General features: G+C 41.6%; 1 protein-coding gene and 1 long non-coding RNA gene across 7 annotated transcripts in view; one reads left to right on the top strand and one right to left on the bottom strand.

Annotated features, from left to right (window-relative positions):
- Nucleotides 1-18,531, bottom strand: part of LOC109430889 (roquin-1) — a 108,659-nt gene that overhangs the window by 41,391 nt on the left and 48,737 nt on the right. The gene's annotated exons all lie outside the window — the stretch shown is intronic.
- LOC115262583 (uncharacterized) lies at nucleotides 10,479-13,951 on the top strand. Its single transcript, XR_009997128.1, has 3 exons — nucleotides 10,479-10,515; nucleotides 12,583-12,708; nucleotides 12,781-13,951. It is a non-coding gene; the product is annotated as an uncharacterized LOC115262583 (long non-coding RNA).

Consider the following 18,531-nt stretch of genomic DNA (forward strand, 5'->3'; position numbering starts at 1 on the left):
AGTTCACTGATTTCATGTAGGAAAAATGTTTGACTTTTAACAACCACTTTCCTTGTATATGGGTAACCCACCCTAAATCGTCATTTGGCAAAAACTGCCCGATAGAAAGTGAACGTCTCCCTCCTAAACCTTTAGTTTAGACCCCAAGCCATCTACTAAGGGCAAAGACTTGAGGCCAGTTCACTGATTCTGTGTGGTAGAACTGTTTGACATTTAACAACCACTTTTCCTAGTATACAGGAAACTCACCCTAAATAGTCATTTGGCAAAAACTGCCCGATAGAAAGTGAATGTCTCCCTCCTAAACCTTAAGTTTAGACCCCAAGGCATCTACTAAGGGCAAAGACTTGAGGCCAGTTCACTGATTCTGTGCGGTAGAACTGTTCGACTTTTAACAACCACTTTTCCTAGTATACAGGAAACTCACCCTAAATCGTCATTTGGCAAAAACGGCCCGATAGAAAGTGAACGTCTCCCTCCTAAACCTTAAGTTTAGACCCCAAGGCATCACTAAATGGCAAAGACTTGAGGCCAGTTCGCTGATTTCATGTAGGAAAAATGTTTGACTTTTAACAACCACTTTTCCTTGTATATGGGTAACCCACCCTAAATCGTCATTTGGCAAAAACTGCCCGATAGAAAGTGAACGTCTCCCTCCTAAACCTTAAGTTTAGACCCTGTGTGGTATACAATGTTTCCTCGGTAGTGTGGCTTTAGCGTGTGGGTAGCAACCTGCGAACGACTAGCTCCCATCACACCCCTAGTAACGCTTAACGCCCAACTGTCAGCCCGTTGCCGACCCGATCAAGGTTGGCCATGACTCTGCCTCTTCCTTCGGCCGACTGTTGAACGCGGTGGACGTCTTCTGCGGAACTCCGCAATGCACCCAGCACGTGCAGATCGAACCTACACAATGGCGTACCTGCCAGGATTTATTGCTGTTTTTAGCAATAAAGGAAAAAGATTGCGAGCGAAAAGTGCAATAACAAGAGTAAGTGTAAAATTAAATCATTAAAAGTGATACTAGGTTTATTTGATGCAGTGGAAAACAAACAGAAAATGGTGTGTGTGGGCGTCAATTTGAACTGTCCATTATTCAAAGTTGCCTGTTTTGAAGTGAAAAATTTTGCGCTTGTGCAGCGGAAGATGCTCTGGAAGGGCATCGGAAGAAAAAGGTTTCAGCAGATGTAGCTGAAGGCGCTCTCGAAGAGTGCCGGAATGCATTGGGGAATGAAAAAAAGAACATCGGCATGTTCCGCAGTTTGATTGGTTTCGGCTTGTACAGTCTAAGGCGCTCTGGAAGAGCGCCGGATGGATTATGGAATGAATTGGTTTCGGTTGATGACGCCGAAGGCGCTCTAGAAGAGCGCCGGAGTTGCTGGATTTATGCTCGATTTTTATCTGGAAAATCTGTAATGTAATGGTCACCAATTCTTCAGAAGAGCATGAGATCAAATTGGATTCGGTTGATGTGCCGAAGATGCTCTAGAAGAGTATCGGATGAATATGGTTTCAGCTGGCGTGGCGGAAGGTGCTCTGGAAGAGCATCGGAAAGAAATAGTCTTGCCAAATGTATTTGCAGATGCTCTACAATCGTAGTGGCATGTGATGCTTGAAAAAAAAAAGAAACTTGGAATGTAACTGATGTGACTGATGACTCCGCCGGAAAGGCCAACTATGTAACAAATACAAGTAAGTGTGAAATTCAGCACTTCAGTTTCGGCCGATGGCCGCAAATTGCATGGAGCCTGTTTGAATCACACGTGCTTGCCACTCGATTGCTGCGATGCGAAAGGGCGTCGATCGTCGGTGGCGTGGTCTCTCCTGTCCAACTGACTCGAGTCATCGTGTCGCTGACGACCACCGACGCGTGAAGTCGCGATGTATGATGCGCGAATGTCGCTGTCGCGGTTGGGTCGTGGTGTTCGATTCGCATCTCTGCGCATAGGGTGCCACAGCAAGCAGTTGGTTCTGGGAAATTGAAGACTTCAGTTTGACAAGGGCTCATTTCGGGGCACTCAAATTTGATGGTCTTGGCTAGTGCAAGTCACACAGTTGATCGATCTTGCACCAGTTGGAGTTTTTTTTTCTCTTTGCATTTTTTTTAATGGGATGAATTGTTGTCTATTTGAGTCCGAAAACACAAAATATATATTAGGATGCCTTTTAAAAATTGGCCGTGCTAGTTATGACTAATACTGTGTCATAAAACGGTGTTTTGAAATTCGTTCTAATCATTTAAATATATAAATGCTGTTAAACAAGCTTTTTGAGTGGGTAGTACGCAGATTGCAAGAAATTTCTTGGCCTATCTCGATGAGTGGAAAATTCAGGCAAGGAATCGCTCAAGAAATAATAAAGCGTCGCTTTATTCCGGATCATAGTACGGAGCTGAAACGAAACGTCAAATCCAATGGTGCTTGCTGTGTTAAATTCCTTGAATTCCTTGAAATAATGCACTGAACGAAAATTACTTGTACGATTACGTTTGAAGTGCATACCTCGCATAATATGGCAAGCGATTCAAAGCGATAACACAGTGTTACCGAAGGCAACTTAGCAACCGCCCACCTATGATCCAAAGGCTCCTTTTGGTATCGATTTTGAGGGCTATTTCCAGTTCAAAAGGAATTTCTCGGTCTACCTTGATGTATGGGAAATTTCTTGCCTAGATCACCCAAGAAACCGTTTTCATTTTCTTCGATCACATGACGCAGATGCGAATAAATGAGATGTAGACAACAATGCTTGCAAATGGCGTGGAGAACCAAAAGAATGTTTTGATTTTAGCTGTTAGTGCCGAAGGCGCTCCAGAAGACCACAGGTAATTCGATAATAACGTTACTTAAAATGTGGTCTGAAGGAGCCATTAGAATAACTTAATGACGTCAAATGTGCTTTAGAAGAGCGCCTGAGTAATTTGGACTAAAAAAATAAGAAGAGTGGAATGTTTTGATTTCTTGTTAGTTTTGCTGAAAGCGCTCTAAAAGAATGAATAGATTTTGAGATTTGGAAAAAAAAAATACGATCCGTATATGCACCGCATTGACCAATCCAAATGCCTGGGTGCTAGTGATTTGTGTTTAAATTCCCCTTGTTAAGAACTTCAAAGAACTTTATAAACATTTTTTTTTCTCCCGTAGATAGATTTCATGAGACTTTTTTTTGAACAACTTAATTGTTTGCATTTGATGGTGAATATGCTACACAGTTTGGACGGCATTTTGTTGACACGGAAATCTTTTAGAGAAACGATTAATGGCAGCATATTCTATTCGTGTACTTTACGTCCCCCTGGGAAAAAGCCTGCTTCTCACCTTGATGTTTTATGGGCACCTCCACGGTTATTAACTGAGAAGAGCTTCCTCTGCCAATGAACATTTTGCATGTGTATATCGTGTGGCAGACACAGAGATATTCTATGCCAAAGGAAGCTATAGAAATTTCCTCTATGAAAAGTTCCTGAACCGATCTTTACGACTGCCCTTACAGCAATAGCAGCTTTTGCAGTATATCTATATATGTATATCACGAATAGATACACGTTAGTCTACATGATTGGAAACATTACACTTTTGAGAAAATTGGTAGATCTGGGATATGTACGACAACTTACAATCGTTCGATACCTTAAGTCAAAGTTTGCGTAACACGTGTTAACCTAGCAGTGAATGATATCGAAAGGAGAAACAATTCAAAATGCGATTTTGTTGTGAGATAAGAGGATTTTGCTGCCGATTGCCATACTAGGTTTTTAGAATCCAAAGTTTTGGATCAGAAATATAGACGCGATGCAGTCTTTCAGACAGTGGCAGTACAGACTGGAAGATACTTAACCCTAAACAATTATAAGAGAACACGCGGAAGAAACTATTCAAGCTAAGTTTCCTGTTCCCAGTAGAGCGCTCAAGTAATATATTTCCTTTTTTTTTCGCAAGTAATGTTGACAGCTGACCTAGCATGAGAACAAACCTTTACCTCACGGAATGTGTAAAATAAATATGCGCAGTAAGTTGAGATAACAGTTTAGTAATTCATCAGGCACTACAGCTTCAATTGTTGAACATTATGACTGCGTTGTTCTGTATTTTATTTCTTTTTTTTTTTTTGAGAGGAGGAGGAGGATGTGTGGTATACAATGTTTCCTCGGTAGTGTGGCTTTAGCGTGTGGGTAGCAACCTGCGAACGACTAGCTCCCATCACACCCCTAGTAACGCTTAACGCCCAACTGTCAGCCCGTTGCCGACCCGATCAAGGTTGGCCATGACTCTGCCTCTTCCTTCGGCCGACTGTTGAACGCGGTGGACGTCTTCTGCGGAACTCCGCAATGCACCCAGCACGTGCAGATCGAACCTACACAGACCCCAAGGCATCTACTTAGGGCAAAGACTTGAGGCCAGTTCACTGATTCTGTGTGGTAGAACTGTTTGACATTTAACAACCACTTTTCCTTGTATATGGGTAACCCACCCTAAATCGTCATTTGGCAAAAACTGCCCGATAGAAAGTGAACGTCTCCCTCCTAAACCTTAAGTTTAGACCTAAAGTCATCTTCTAAGGGCAAAGACTTGAGGCCAGTTCACTAATTTCATGTAGGAAAAATGTTTGACTTTTAACAACCACTTTTCCTTGTATATGGGTAACCCACCCTAAATCGTCATTTGGCAAAAACTGCCCGATAGAAAGTGAACGTCTCCCTCCTAAACCTTAAGTTTAGACCCCAAGTCATCTACTAAGGGCAAAGACTTGAGGCCAGTTCACTGAATTTGTGTGATAGAACTGTTTGACTTTTAACAACCACTTTCCTTGTATACAGGAAACTCACCCTAAATCGTCATTTGGCAAAAACTGCCCGATAGAAAGTGAATGTCTCCCTCCTAAACCTTAAGTTTAGACCCCAAGGCATCTACTTAGGGCAAAGACTTGAGGCCAGTTCACTGAATTTGTGCGGTAGAACTGTTTGACTTTTAACAACCACTTTTCCTTGTATATGGGTAACCCACCCTAAATCGTCATTTGGCAAAAACGGCCCGATAGAAAGTGAACGTCTCCCTCCTAAACCCTAAGTTTAGACCCCAAGTCATCACTAAATGGCAAAGACTTGAGGCCAGTTCGCTGATTTCATGTAGGAAAAATGTTTGACTTTTAACAACCACTTTTCCTTGTATATGGGTAACCCACCCTAAATCGTCATTTGGCAAAAACTGCCCGATAGAAAGTGAACGTCTCCCTCCTGAACCTTAAGTTTAGACCTAAAGTTATCTTCTAAGGGCAAAGACTTGAGGCCAGTTCACTAATTTCATGTAGAAAAAATGTTTGACTTTTAACAACCACTTTCCTTGTATATGGGTAACCCACCCTAAATCCCAATAAGTGTTCGGTAATTTAAGGAGATATTGGGGGGCATTCTGAGGGAAGTTGGTTCCTCCCAATAAGTGTTCGGTAATTTTAGGTGATATTGGAGGGCATTCTGAGGGAAGTTGGTTCCTCCCAATAAGTGTTCGGTAATTTTCGGTGATATTGGAGAGCATTCTGATGGAAGTTGGTTCCTCCCAATAAGTGTTCGGTAATTTTAGGTGATATTGGGAGGCATTCTAAGGGAAGTTGGTTCCTCCCAATAAGTGTTCGATAATTTTAGGTGATATTGGGGGGCATTCTGAGGGAAGTCGGTTCCTACTAATAAGTGTTCGGTAATTTTAGGTGATAGTGGGGGGCATTCTGAGGGAAGTTGGGTCCTCCCAATAAGTGTTCGGTAATTTAAGGTTATATTGGGAGGCATTCTGAGGGAAGTTGGTTCCTCCCAATAAGTGTTCGGTAATTTAAGGTGATATTGGGGGGCATTCTGAGGGAAGTTGGGCCCTCCCAATGAGTGTTCGGTAATTTTAGGTGATATTGGGAGGCATTCTGAGGGAAGTTGGTTCCTTCCAATAGGTGTTCGGTAATTTAAGGTGATATTGGGGGGCATTCTGAAGGAAGTCGGTTCCTTCCTATAAGTGTTCGGTAATTTTAGGTGATATTGGGGGGAATTCTTAGGGAAGTTGGGTCCTCCCAATAAATGTTCGGTAATTTTATGTGATATTGAGGGGCATTCTGAGGGAAGTTGGGTCCTCCCAATAAGTGTTCGGTAATGTTAGGTGATATTGGGGGGCATTCTGAGGGAAGTCGGTTCCTCCCAATAAGTGTTCGGTAATTTTGGGTGACATTAAGGGGCATTCTGAGGGAAGTTGGGTCGATTCTATACCATTACCCGGAAAACCATTACCCGGAATGCCATTTACCATTTACGGTAATGTACCATTTACCGTAATGTACTATTTACCGGAAACCCGTTTACCGGAATGTTTATTTTACCGGAAACATATTATTTCTTAAGTAACACACTTGTCACAGAATAGTCACGGTGGCGCAGGGTTTGTTGCGCAGCTGTCATTGTGACTTATTTTTATCATATGAATACTTACTTGCTAGAAGTAAGTCACAATGAATTCTGTGCAGCAAAACTCTGCGCCACCGTGACTCTTCTGTGACAAGTGTGTTACTTGAGGGTTGAGGGTAAATATGTTTCCGGTAAATAGTACATTCTGGTAAATGGTACATTGCGGTAAATGGTTAATGGCATTCCGGGTAATGGTATAGAATGGATTCAACTTCTAAAAATTCCTTAAAGGATTCTCCATCAGGGAAAATCCATCAGAAATTCTGAAGGATCTCAGTAATTAAATAAGTTCTAGTTTTAAAGTTAAACTTTTCAATCCAATTCCATTTTCTTAGAAATTTCATAGTATGTGGTCACTCAGTCTCTGTTGTAAATATCACTACAATTAACTACAGCTTTTTTCCGCATAGATAATATGTGTATGTATATCTGCCGATCGAAATAGTAATGTACTAGCAAATGAACTGTAATTGTTTTGTTAAAGTTAATAAAATATTCAGTTAAACAGCGAAACAAAGTGTCTTGATATCCCTTTGGATTTCCTGAATGCTCTGTGTTCGAAAACAAATTACTTTAAGTATTTATCAAAAGGTTTCTTTACAAATGTCGACAATTACACCAATGTCTCATTATGGAAATGCTTTTTTCTATCCTTTTAAAAATTCATTCATAAATTCCTCCAAGGGAATATTCCTGCAAGAATTTGCGGTGGATATTCCTACCGAAACATTCACCACTTAAGCGCCATAATACTACTGAACAACTTTGCAGAAGGAATATCATTAATTAATAATAATGAAATAAAACATGCCAAAAAATGCTTTAAACATTTAAATAAACGCTGGCGCAACTAGTGCTTAGTTACACACTTTTCACTATTTGAAAGTCATTAGCTATCTGTTCAACTTAGTTAACACGAAGATATAATTGCTATCAACTGTATTAAAAACAGTTTCGTGTGACGTCCATTCTCGTAGGTACAGCGATGTGGGCTCCAGCTCCGAAGTAGTGAAAGCTGGCTCTAGTGCACAACGAGCGCACACGCCATTGAAGCTGAGGGACTTAATGGGCTGTAGTAACGTGCATGGTGACGTCATAACTGGGTATGGTGACGTCATACTTTCCCTCTCCGGTATGTTGGATCAGCGAGTCTATTTATAGTGGAGCCACCAATATGAAGAACCATTTCAGCATATATCGCCCCTCACTTCAAGTGCTGTGATGGCCTCACTGGTAAAAACGACGAGCTCCAGTTCTAGGTTCTAGCCGTCGTAGGTTCGAATCCCTGGGTTTTATGCACACTAAGAAATTCTTAATATTGATGGTGACGCAATTGCAGAAACTGACGTAACTCAGTATGCTTAAAACACAAATATGCTTTAATTTTATGTCTCTGGTAATGTAAACACAAAAACGAACATTTTCAGATATCTTTTCTGTCATCATAACTACATTTTAAAAGTGTACTTGTAGTATTATAAGGAATAACAAGTTTTTGAGTTTCAAGTGCTTGAAATTTACACGAAGAATGGCACAACTGAGCCACGCTCCTGCCGATGATGAAGTGTCAAAAGTTATTCATATCAAAACAAATCTGATTTGGTGAGCAACTACATACAATATGCAAATACGTTTTGACGAACTACCAGTAGAAAAATTCATAGTATATAGCTGTCATAGTTATTGCAGTTTAAGCAACAAGGAAAACATTTTAGAGCAACGCAATGTCGTCTATTTAAGACCCAATTTTCGGTGGCGAGTGAAAGTTTCCTGGGAGGAAGGAGTTTCCTGGGCTTGTGGTCATACCAAGTGAATCAATTATGGATTTATCGACGTTTTTGTGAATTATGCGTATACAGCTCAGAATTATTTGAATAAAGTTCATTGAAACGAGATTCGTATGATGTTTACCTGATTTAACATGAAAGAAACGGGGGAAGTTGCAGCGAATTGAGTAATTTGAGGTTATGTTGACAATAAATGAGCACCACATTGTAAAATTACAAGTATACAATTCTCATGACCGACGTCGTGTAAAAGTAAGGTCAAACGTAAATTTGTGTCATTTTGCTCGCTGCTATATGTCGGAGATAAATGACACAAATTTACATTATTTTTTCGAAGTGTGTGTATACTATGTGGAGAAGTTTTTTGATGCCAGTAACTTTTTACAAAAAATAAAATTTCACTCTAAAAATTGATACCCCAAAAATGAGTTAATTTTTACCCTACTTAATTTTTACCCAATATATTTATAACTGCTTTATAACAACATGTGATATAATTTGATTGATTTTTTATATCTCATTTTGTTATAAGCTTGTTATAATTGTATCAAGAACTGTTATAATTATGTTATGACTAGAGCAATTTTAGTTATATTTTTTGTTATTTTAACACCTAACCGGCGAATTTTATAACTCATTCTGTTATGAAAAATCTTTGAAATAAATAACTTAATCGGTTATAATTTTGTTATGCCTTTCTGATCGGGCTTCTTGACTTTGGGCTGCCACCGAGTGTGTTGACGGACTCGATGGACGACGGAACTCTTCGGATCGTCCCAACGTAGGGGGGGGACCTTGAACTCCTACAGAACCGTAGTTCTGTCTAAAAACAGCGGGGTTCTGTGAAACCGAAGTATGGCATTATAGTTGAACTGCGTGTTGAGCGGACCAAATTACCTGTTGTCCTTCTTCGCTTTGCCACTTTTCACTTATCCTTCAACTCTTTCTTGGCGGGTATGAAACATGTGGAACTTCCGCACTACTTCAACCTTTCAGGTTGGCGATTCTTTTGTCAGTCACAATCCTGATCATAATGGAGTGCAGTTGAGTGCCTGACCTTTACTGTTCGGGTAGTGACCCGAGATCACAAGACATAGTATTCGTGTCCGTTAAGCAATCTCTCAAAGAATCCTTCCATCTTGCTTTCCCTTATCGCCACCCCTTTTGGGCTACCAACAGGATCCTTCTATCCCTCTGGTGGTGGGTTGTGGAAACTGCAGATATGGCGACGCAGTACGGTAGACTAACCTACTCTTGCCTAACAACTCATTGACGGAGAAAACTGCACAACACATACGAACACTACCTGCACTATTTTATTGTCTATACGGTTGGAATCAAGACCGACATTTAATCAAAAACTGCCATTTTCTTGGTCCACAAGTGTCGCAACTGTTTCGCATCTAGTGCGTTGTGTTGCTGACAACGACGGGAAGGATGCGCACTACTTTTGACATGCTTCAAAAACGTCGCGAGTTGGGTCGCGTCGCGACTTGATTGTGCGAAGTCCGGTTTGGTGGCGGCCCGACAATATATTAAACACGATATACAATCAACACAAAATCTCCAAACTGAACTGCGAACACTTACACTCTCCCCCAGCTCGGGTAAAAAATATTTACAAAGTAAATATTTTTTTCCACAGATTACACTAGACTTCCCCGGTTACACGTACCTCTGAACCTACCAACACAAACCACTCAACACCAGAACAAATTCACTTCAACCGACGGTAGTTCACAAAACACTTGACTCGAAACGTACTAGATTAAGTCATACAGAAACACATCAATGAAACACATTGTAAAGGACCAGTAAGTACGTTTACAGAGTATCGGGGTCATAGGTTTTCATCGTTGTTACCAACTCCTCACAATTTAGAGATTAACTCTGTACTGACCGTCATCGCGATTGCTCTAGTCTCCAGCGATCAAATGCGCAAACATTGAGCTTGGCAACCTCTTCCAATACTTACATTTTGTCCATACGATTGTTTAAAAAGCTTTCTTCACAACAAAACAAATGACAATGCTCTATTTACACAACATATAACAATATTTACAAGGATTTACAGATTAAAATTTTATTGAGCAAAGCTACGGCATAGTACGGTAAAATAGTGCTTTGAAATGTTTCACCGGTTTGTCGGAGTTGCGATCGTTCTAGTACTACCTATTTCGAATCCCATCCGAACAATAGTCTATTGGTGTGTGTTTGTATTGTGATGGTTTCGAACTGTCAAACTACTACTTGCTGTAAAATGTTATGGTGATGAAATATGATCAACATGAGGTAAGTACGATGGATTGTAATTAGCGAATTATTTCCTAGCCGGCGAGTGAAAAATCCCCGTAGATTGATGGCCAAAATCAATCCGGAAATGGATTTGCACTGCAAAAGATTAAATTCCCAAATCAGATTCCATCGCATACAAAAATTTCGGAACTTTAATGAAAAGTGAGGTTATGCAATTCAGAAATCTAAAATTGATTGAATGATTACTTTTTGTCTATTTTTCTATTTGATTCAATTTACTGCGGTTATTACTATTCTTTGATCTGTGAGCACTATCAGTCTTCACCTCATTTTCTATTTTTTTTTGAACTAAGTAAATTCCTATAACTAACAATTACAAAATGAAATGATAAAAATTAACAAAATTCTACAAACTTTATAAAACATGCAAAAACAGCTTAAAATAATGAAATGGCCATCATGCTTAATATGTACAAAATTTACAAGGAAATCATTTCCAATTTAGGATGATTTGGCGAGAATTTGGTGTAAAAAAGTTCTTCTAGACAAAGCTATTAACAGGAGATACTCCGTAACCAAATCTCTTTCAACACAATTATACAAGCACTTAATGCTTTTTGCTTTCAGCTACTTCTACCATTCACTTAACGCTTCTCCATTCAGATTTTCGCTCAGTCTGATTAGATGATTGTTGACAATCAGACTAGCTATTTACTGAAAAAGAGATATCCAGCGCAAAGTTGTCTCACTCCCACAATGGGTCTTGAGTGAGCAGACATTCACATAAAACATGTTACCGTACGGTAACATTTTGTGTTGTATAAAATGATGTGGAAATGTAGGGATAATTATATTGTAAAAGTTAACGTCCAAATTAAATGGGGCGGGCGGCTGAAAATCTAACGCTTCGAATGCGCGGTCTGAGGAATGGGTGGCCGAGCGATCTCAAGAATGAAAAGGCGGATGCAGCAAAACGCAGCACCCACGTCGTCGAAATTGAGTGCTGGTGGGGGCTGCCGAGATACGAGGCGGATGGAATTGGGCAGTTACGAAGCGACTATCACTCGGCGAACAACCCGGACAGTTGGAGAGCCCGTGTAAGGGACTATCGAGCACGTTTTGATTTTGTGTGGGCAGCCTAGCCCAAAACCGCGAGGGAATCCCGTGGACGTCAATTAGACGGGTTTTTGCGTAGTGAATCCCGGTAGTGAATACGAAGGCCGTTCTGGTATTTCCAGCCCGACGTAGCCCGACGGAGAGGACGGTTTTTAAGTTCGACTTTGGTCTCCGATACCCAGACCGACAGACGGGATCATCCTCGGTAAAGTCCGGCAGCATTAATAATCGGGCGGATAGAACAGTGTCGCCTACTCTGCAATGAGAACCCTCTGAGCGGGCCCCAGTGCAAGCATCAACCAGGCCACGTGGAATCGGTGGGTTAGAAGTAGTGGCCTCCCTGGTGATCCTCGGATTGATTCCCCGATCGTGCGAACGCATTTTTTCTGCCGACGAACCGATTTTGGGTGTGTGTGATCCACCGCTTTGGAGCCCCAAGCACGCCCCGTCTGCAACCGATCGCCGTCGCCTAACCGCTCCTGTCGGTCAAGCTGAACGCTCCCGTTCTCCGGTTCGCCGCGCTCCAAGGAATCCCGTGGGACCTCGTCACGTCGGAGTCTTTCCGAAGTTGCCCGTCCGCGGCGTTTAGGAGCTACTAGACATCGAAAGCCGCTCTTCCGCCTTCTACAGTACCGCCCCAACGATTGCCACCGACCACCGCCAGACCGTCCGTTACATCGCCGTTGCATTCAGCTAAACTGCGCACCACCATCCTTCACCGCCCGTCGCAGAATCTTTCAATAAACAAAAGTAAGTCGAATTCAAATTTTTACCTAGGACTCCCACATCCGAAACTCTCCCCCTACTAACACGCCCTGGGACCCGGGAGGCAGAAGAAGGCCTTGTGTGCCCACCCCGGAAGCGGCCGAGGCTCAGACCAGCCGCTTGGGGCTTAGGCCAGTCCCCGTCTGGGACGGTGCAACTACTCCCGGGGTCAAAAGTTGTTTCAAACATGGGCCCATTAATCACACAATAAAATTTTCCTAGGAATCTCTCTACAACTACTGCCTCCGCAGCATCGAGATCAGATGACGTCATGAAGATCAAGCATCCGAAGAGCATCGCGTACGAAGACTGGAAGGAATAGCATCTCTAGACGATGTATTAACAGAGGTAACTATCCTTGTCAGTTGTACTACCCTTCGCTATCACTTGCCTATACATACACATCTGTCTCACTTTTAGGAACTATGTCCGTGCTACAGACGAACCTTCCTATATAGAGTGACCCAGCACTCGTGTGGTCTCACTGTCTCACTTTTGGTGAGTATATCCAGCAATTTGTATTGCTTCTACCATCTACCTAGGCCACTAGATACACGCAATTCAACCACATTCACCAACACCTTTCTACTGAAATCCCTGAGAAAGAAGAAGTGTTGACTTCTCAGTTCATCGTAGTGTAGTCCGCTGTTGGTGTAAGCGATGAGTTTCGTGATCTAGTACCACCTATCTATGCTTCCCTGAGCACCTTTCTATTCTTTTACTCTAAACAGAGTCTGAAAAACATTTGGCCGTAGTGCTCGAATTCAAATTCGCAACACTAGGACTATTACCACACAAAAACAAATAAACAACCAGTCAAAAGCTGGGTTTTGGCTGGGAGAACAACATTGTAGAAAAATCTAGGAATTCTTACCTAAAAGAATTAGATTTTCTAAATGGTTCAGTAATAAAAACTGTCTCCGACATTCAAACGTTAGCTTGTATGTGGAAACTAGACTCCTCTCTCGTGTGAAAAACTTCACTAGGCATGTTTTTCTACATCTCCTGTTTTGCATCTCTTTTCGCTTCATTTTTCTTGTTCTAATTTCATTCTACTCTTGCAAACTCTCATTTATTTCCATTCATGAATTGTTTCATTTAACTAATCTAAACTTTTCTCTCATTATAGCTCATTCAACTGAACGATGACGACAAGAGTAATTACCGACTCAGGACGTTTTCTGCACGCCAATTCGCAATGAAATTAGAATTGAAAAAGAACTATTTAAGAGCTAAAAGTATCACAGGTTAGAATTTGATAACCTAGTAAATTGAAAAATGCTATAAACTTTGAAAACCTAGTAAATTTAAAAATCCTATTTGCACACGCTTCAAAAGAAGCACACAAAATTTGTTGTAAATAAAAATTATCGTTCTTTTTGGCCTTTTCATATCACACACATCCGAAATCACATCACAACACACTAAAATTGTTTCAAACAAAAGTAAAAAGTTAAAAATGACTAGTATTGAGTTCTAATGTTCTTTTTGAACAATCGTTTGTTTATGTTCATTGTGTTTCTGGACAACAAAACCCCTCCGTCGCAAATGAAATGATTTTGCGAACTGTGTTAGAAGAAAGAGTAAGTCCAAATGTGGTAAGTTAAATTCGTGAAGGCCTGACCAGAGACCAGAGACCTCCGTCGAAACTAGTTCGATCCAGTGCGATCTTCCGAACTGACCCTTCCAAAAAACTGTCAAAAAGACGATTTTAAGTTGGGCGCCAAAGTGTAACTGCCGACTAGCTCAGTAGGGGAGCCTTCCTGAGACTCCCTGAAACAACACCTCAGGGTCGGCATGCTTCTCGACCAGTTATTCGCGGGCAGGGAATATTCGCACTGTTGTACAGAAAAACTCACATCACTTCACATTTTACACATTTATTCCCGGACTTTTCCGGTCTCTTCTTCTTCTTACACTTTCCTCTTTCCCACATTCTTACATCTACTCTAACCTGTTCTTTCTTGTATTTCGGGGCCCCTTCTTCTACCTTCCACCACGCACCACACCAGATCCTAAACGATGGCGGCCTTACGTACTCGGTTCCCCAGTAGCCTTCGGGGTAGCGATGGCGGCATTTCGTAGGCCCTCCCGATCAGAAAGGCATAACAAAAACATAACATAATTATATCAACGGTAGATATCTATATCAAGGTTTGTTATATTTAGATATATTTGTTGAAATCGGTACGAAAACTAGTTTGTATTATTTCAAGGTTCTAACAAAGTCAGTTACAATAAATAAATATGTGGTTTGATCATCATTACATCAACATTATAACAAACTCAGTAATTATTTTTAAAATGCAATGTGTAACTAATCAATATTTTTTGGTAATGTTTAGTGCGAAAATTAACCGCTGTATGACGCCATTGGGTTTAGGAAATACACAATTGTTGATATCTTTTATTATCTCTCTTTCTCTTCTCTTCTTGGCGTAACTTCCTCACTGGGACAAAGCCTGCTTCTCAGCTTAGTGTTCAATGAGCACTTCCACAGTTTTTAACTGAGAGCTTCCTCTGCCAATGACCATTTTGCATGTGTATATCGTGTGGCAGGCACGAAGATGCTCTATGCCCAAGGAAGTCAAGGAAATTTCCTTATACGAAAAGATCCTGGACCGACCGGGAATCGAACCCGTCACCCTCAGCATACTTACCTTACCGGTCAGGCTAAGGCCGGGGTGGCCTCTGCTGTACATAGTAGCCGCCTCCATTCCACTCGGTCCATGGCTGTTTGTCTCCAGCTCCGCACTCTGCGTAGGGTCCGCAGATCGTCCTCCACTTGGTCGACCCACCTAGCTCGCTGCGCTCCACGTCTTCTTGTACCGGTCGGATGACTCTCGAGAACCATTTTAGTCGGGTTGCTATCCGACATCCTGATGTGGTTCATTCGCCTTCTCCAAGTCCCGTCTTCCATCTGCACTCCGCCGTAGATGGTACGCAACACCTTCCGTTCGAAAACTCCAAGGGCGCGTTGGTCCTCTGCACGTAGGGTCCATGTTTCGTGCCCATAGAGGACGACCGGTCTAATCAGCGTTTTGTAGATGGTTAACCCTCAGCATGGTCATGCTGAATACCCTTTTCTTTTTACACTTTCCTCTTTGCACAACACATACGAAAACTACCTGCACTATTTTATATTAAACACGATATTGTCGCGCTTATCTTTTCTTAGAGTTCTGCGGCGGTCGTACGCTCGCAAGGCATACCGCCGCATGACAGTCGCAAGGCAAACAAAAGAAAAAGTGTTCCCGCCAAAAACAAAAGCACGTGGGTTTCGCGAAGTGACAGATGTTTTTGAATGTATTTGTGACGAACGGCAAGAGTAGCTCAGTGGAATGAGTGTTCTTGCTGTCAAACCCCATATAGTGGAATTATAAACTTTTAAATCTGGTGACGCTGTTATGATTAGTGACTGTCGCGCTGATATCAGAAGCCAGAGGCAGATAATCGCCATATTCTGATTTTTCTTGAGAGGCATAATATACAATCAACACAAAATCTCAAAAACACACCACACTGAACTGCGAACACTTACAGAATCAGTGAACTGGCCTCAAGTCTTTGCCCTTAGTAGATGCCTTGGGGTCTAAACTTAAGGTTTAGGAGGGAGACGTTCACTTTCTATCGGGCAGTTTTTGCCATATGACGATTTAGGGTGGGTTACCCATATACAAGGAAAAGTGGTTGTTAAAAGTCAAACAGTTCTACCACACTAATTCAGTGAACTGGCCTCAAGTCTTTGCCCTTAGAAGATGACTTGGGGTCTAAACTTAAGGTTTAGGAGGGAGACGTTCACTTTCTATCGGGCAGTTTTTGCCAAATGACGATTTAGGGTGGGTTACCCATATACAAGGAAAAGTGGTTGTTAAAAGTTAAACAGTTCTACCACACAAATTCAGTAAACTGGCCTCAAGTCTTTGCCCTTAGTAGATGACTTGGGGTCTAAACTTAAGGTTTAGGAGGGAGACGTTCATTTTTTATCGGGCAGTTTTTGCCAAATGACGATTTAGGGTGGGTTACCCATATACAAGGAAAAGTGGTTGTTAAAAGTCAAACATTTTTCCTACATGAAATCAGTGAACTGGCCTCAAGTCTTTGCCCTTAGTAGATGCCTTGGGGTCTAAACTTAAGGTTTAGGAGGAAGACGTTCACTTTCTATCGGGCAGTTTTTGCCAAATGACGATTTAGGGTGGGTTACCCATATACAAGGAAAAGTGGTTGTTAAAAGTCAAACATTTTTCCTACATGAAATCAGTGAACTGGCCTCAAGTCTTTGCCCTTAGTAGATGCCTTGGGGTCTAAACTTAAGGTTTAGGAGGGAGACGTTCACTTTCTATCGGGCAGTTTTTGCCAAATGACGATTTAGGGTGGGTTACCCATATACAAGGAAAGTGGTTGTTAAAAGTCAAACATGTTTCCTACATGAAATCAGTGAACTGGCCTCAAGTCTTTGCCCTTAGTAGATGCCTTGGGGTCTAAACTTAAGGTTTAGGAGGGAGACGTTCACTTTCTATCGGGCAGTTTTTGCCAAATGACGATTTAGGGTGGGTTACCCATATACAAGGAAAAGTGGTTGTTAAAAGTCAAACAGTTCAACCACACAAATTCAGTGAACTGGCCTCAAGTCTTTGCCCTTAGTAGATGACTTGGGGTCTAAACTTAAGGTTTAGGAGGGAGACGTTCACTTTCTATCGGGCAGTTTTTGCCAAATGACGATTTAGGGTGGGTTACCCATATACAAGGAAAGTGGTTGTTAAAAGTCAAACATTTTTCCTACATGAAATCAGTGAACTGGCCTCAAGTCTTTGCCATTTAATGATGACTTGGGGTCTAAACTTAAGGTTTAGGAGGGAGACGTTCACTTTCTATCGGGCAGTTTTTGCCAAATGACGATTTAGGGTGGCTTACCCATATACAAGGAAAGTGGTTGTTAAAAGTCCAAACATTTTTCCTACATGAAATCAGCGAACTGGCCTCAAGTCTTTGCCCTTGGTAGATGCCTTGGGGTCTAAACTTAAGGTTTAGGAGAGAGACGTTCACTTTCTATCGGGCAGTTTTTGCCAAATGACGATTTAGGGTGGGTTACCCATATACAAGGAAAAGTGGTTGTTAAAAGTGAAACAGTTCAACCACACAAATTCAGTGAACTGGCCTCAAGTCTTTGCCCTTAGAAGATGACTTGGGGTCTAAACTTAAGGTTTAGGAGGGAGACGTTCACTTTCTATCGGGCAGTTTTTGCCAAATGACGATTTAGGGTGGGTTACCCATATACAAGGAAAGTGGTTGTTAAAAGTCAAACATTTTTCCTACATGAAATCAGTGAACTGGCCTCAAGTCTTTGCCATTTAATGATGACTTGGGGTCTAAACTTAAGGTTTAGGAGGGAGACGTTCACTTTCTATCGGGCAGTTTTTGCCAAATGACGATTTAGGGTGGGTTACCCATATACAAGGAAAGTGGTTGTTAAAAGTCAAACATTTTTCCTACATGAAATCAGCGAACTGGCCTCAAGTCTTTGCCCTTAGTAGATGCCTTGGGGTCTAAACTTAAGGTTTAGGAGGGAGACTTTCACTTTCTATCGGGCAGTTTTTGCCAAATGACGATTTAGGGTGGGTTACCCATATACAAGGAAAGTGGTTGTTAAAAGTCAAACATTTTTCCTACATGAAATCAGTGAACTGGCCTCAAGTCTTTGCCATTTAATGATGACTTGGGGTCTAAACTTAAGGTTTAGGAGGGAGACGTTCACTTTCTATCGGGCAGTTTTTGCCAAATGACGATTTAGGGTGGGTTACCCATATACAAGGAAAAGTGGTTATTAAAAGTCAAACAGTTCTACCACACTAATTCAGTAAACTGGCCTCAAGTCTCTGCCCTTAGTATATGCCTTGGGGTCTAAACTTAAGGTTTAGGAGGGAGACGTTCACTTTCTATCGGGCAGTTTTTGCCAAATGACGATTTAGGGTGGGTTACCCATATGCAAGGAAAAGTGGTTGTTAAAAGTCAAACAGTTCAACCACACAAATTCAGTGAACTGGCCTCAAGTCTTTGCCCTTAGAAGATGACTTGGGGTCTAAACTTAAGGTTTAGGAGGGAGACGTTCACTTTCTATCGGGCAGTTTTTGCCAAATGACGATTTAGGGTGGGTTACCCATATACAAGGAA

This window comes from Aedes albopictus, chromosome 2 (assembly GCF_035046485.1).
Source record: "Aedes albopictus strain Foshan chromosome 2, AalbF5, whole genome shotgun sequence".
Classification (NCBI taxonomy): domain Eukaryota; kingdom Metazoa; phylum Arthropoda; class Insecta; order Diptera; family Culicidae; genus Aedes; species Aedes albopictus.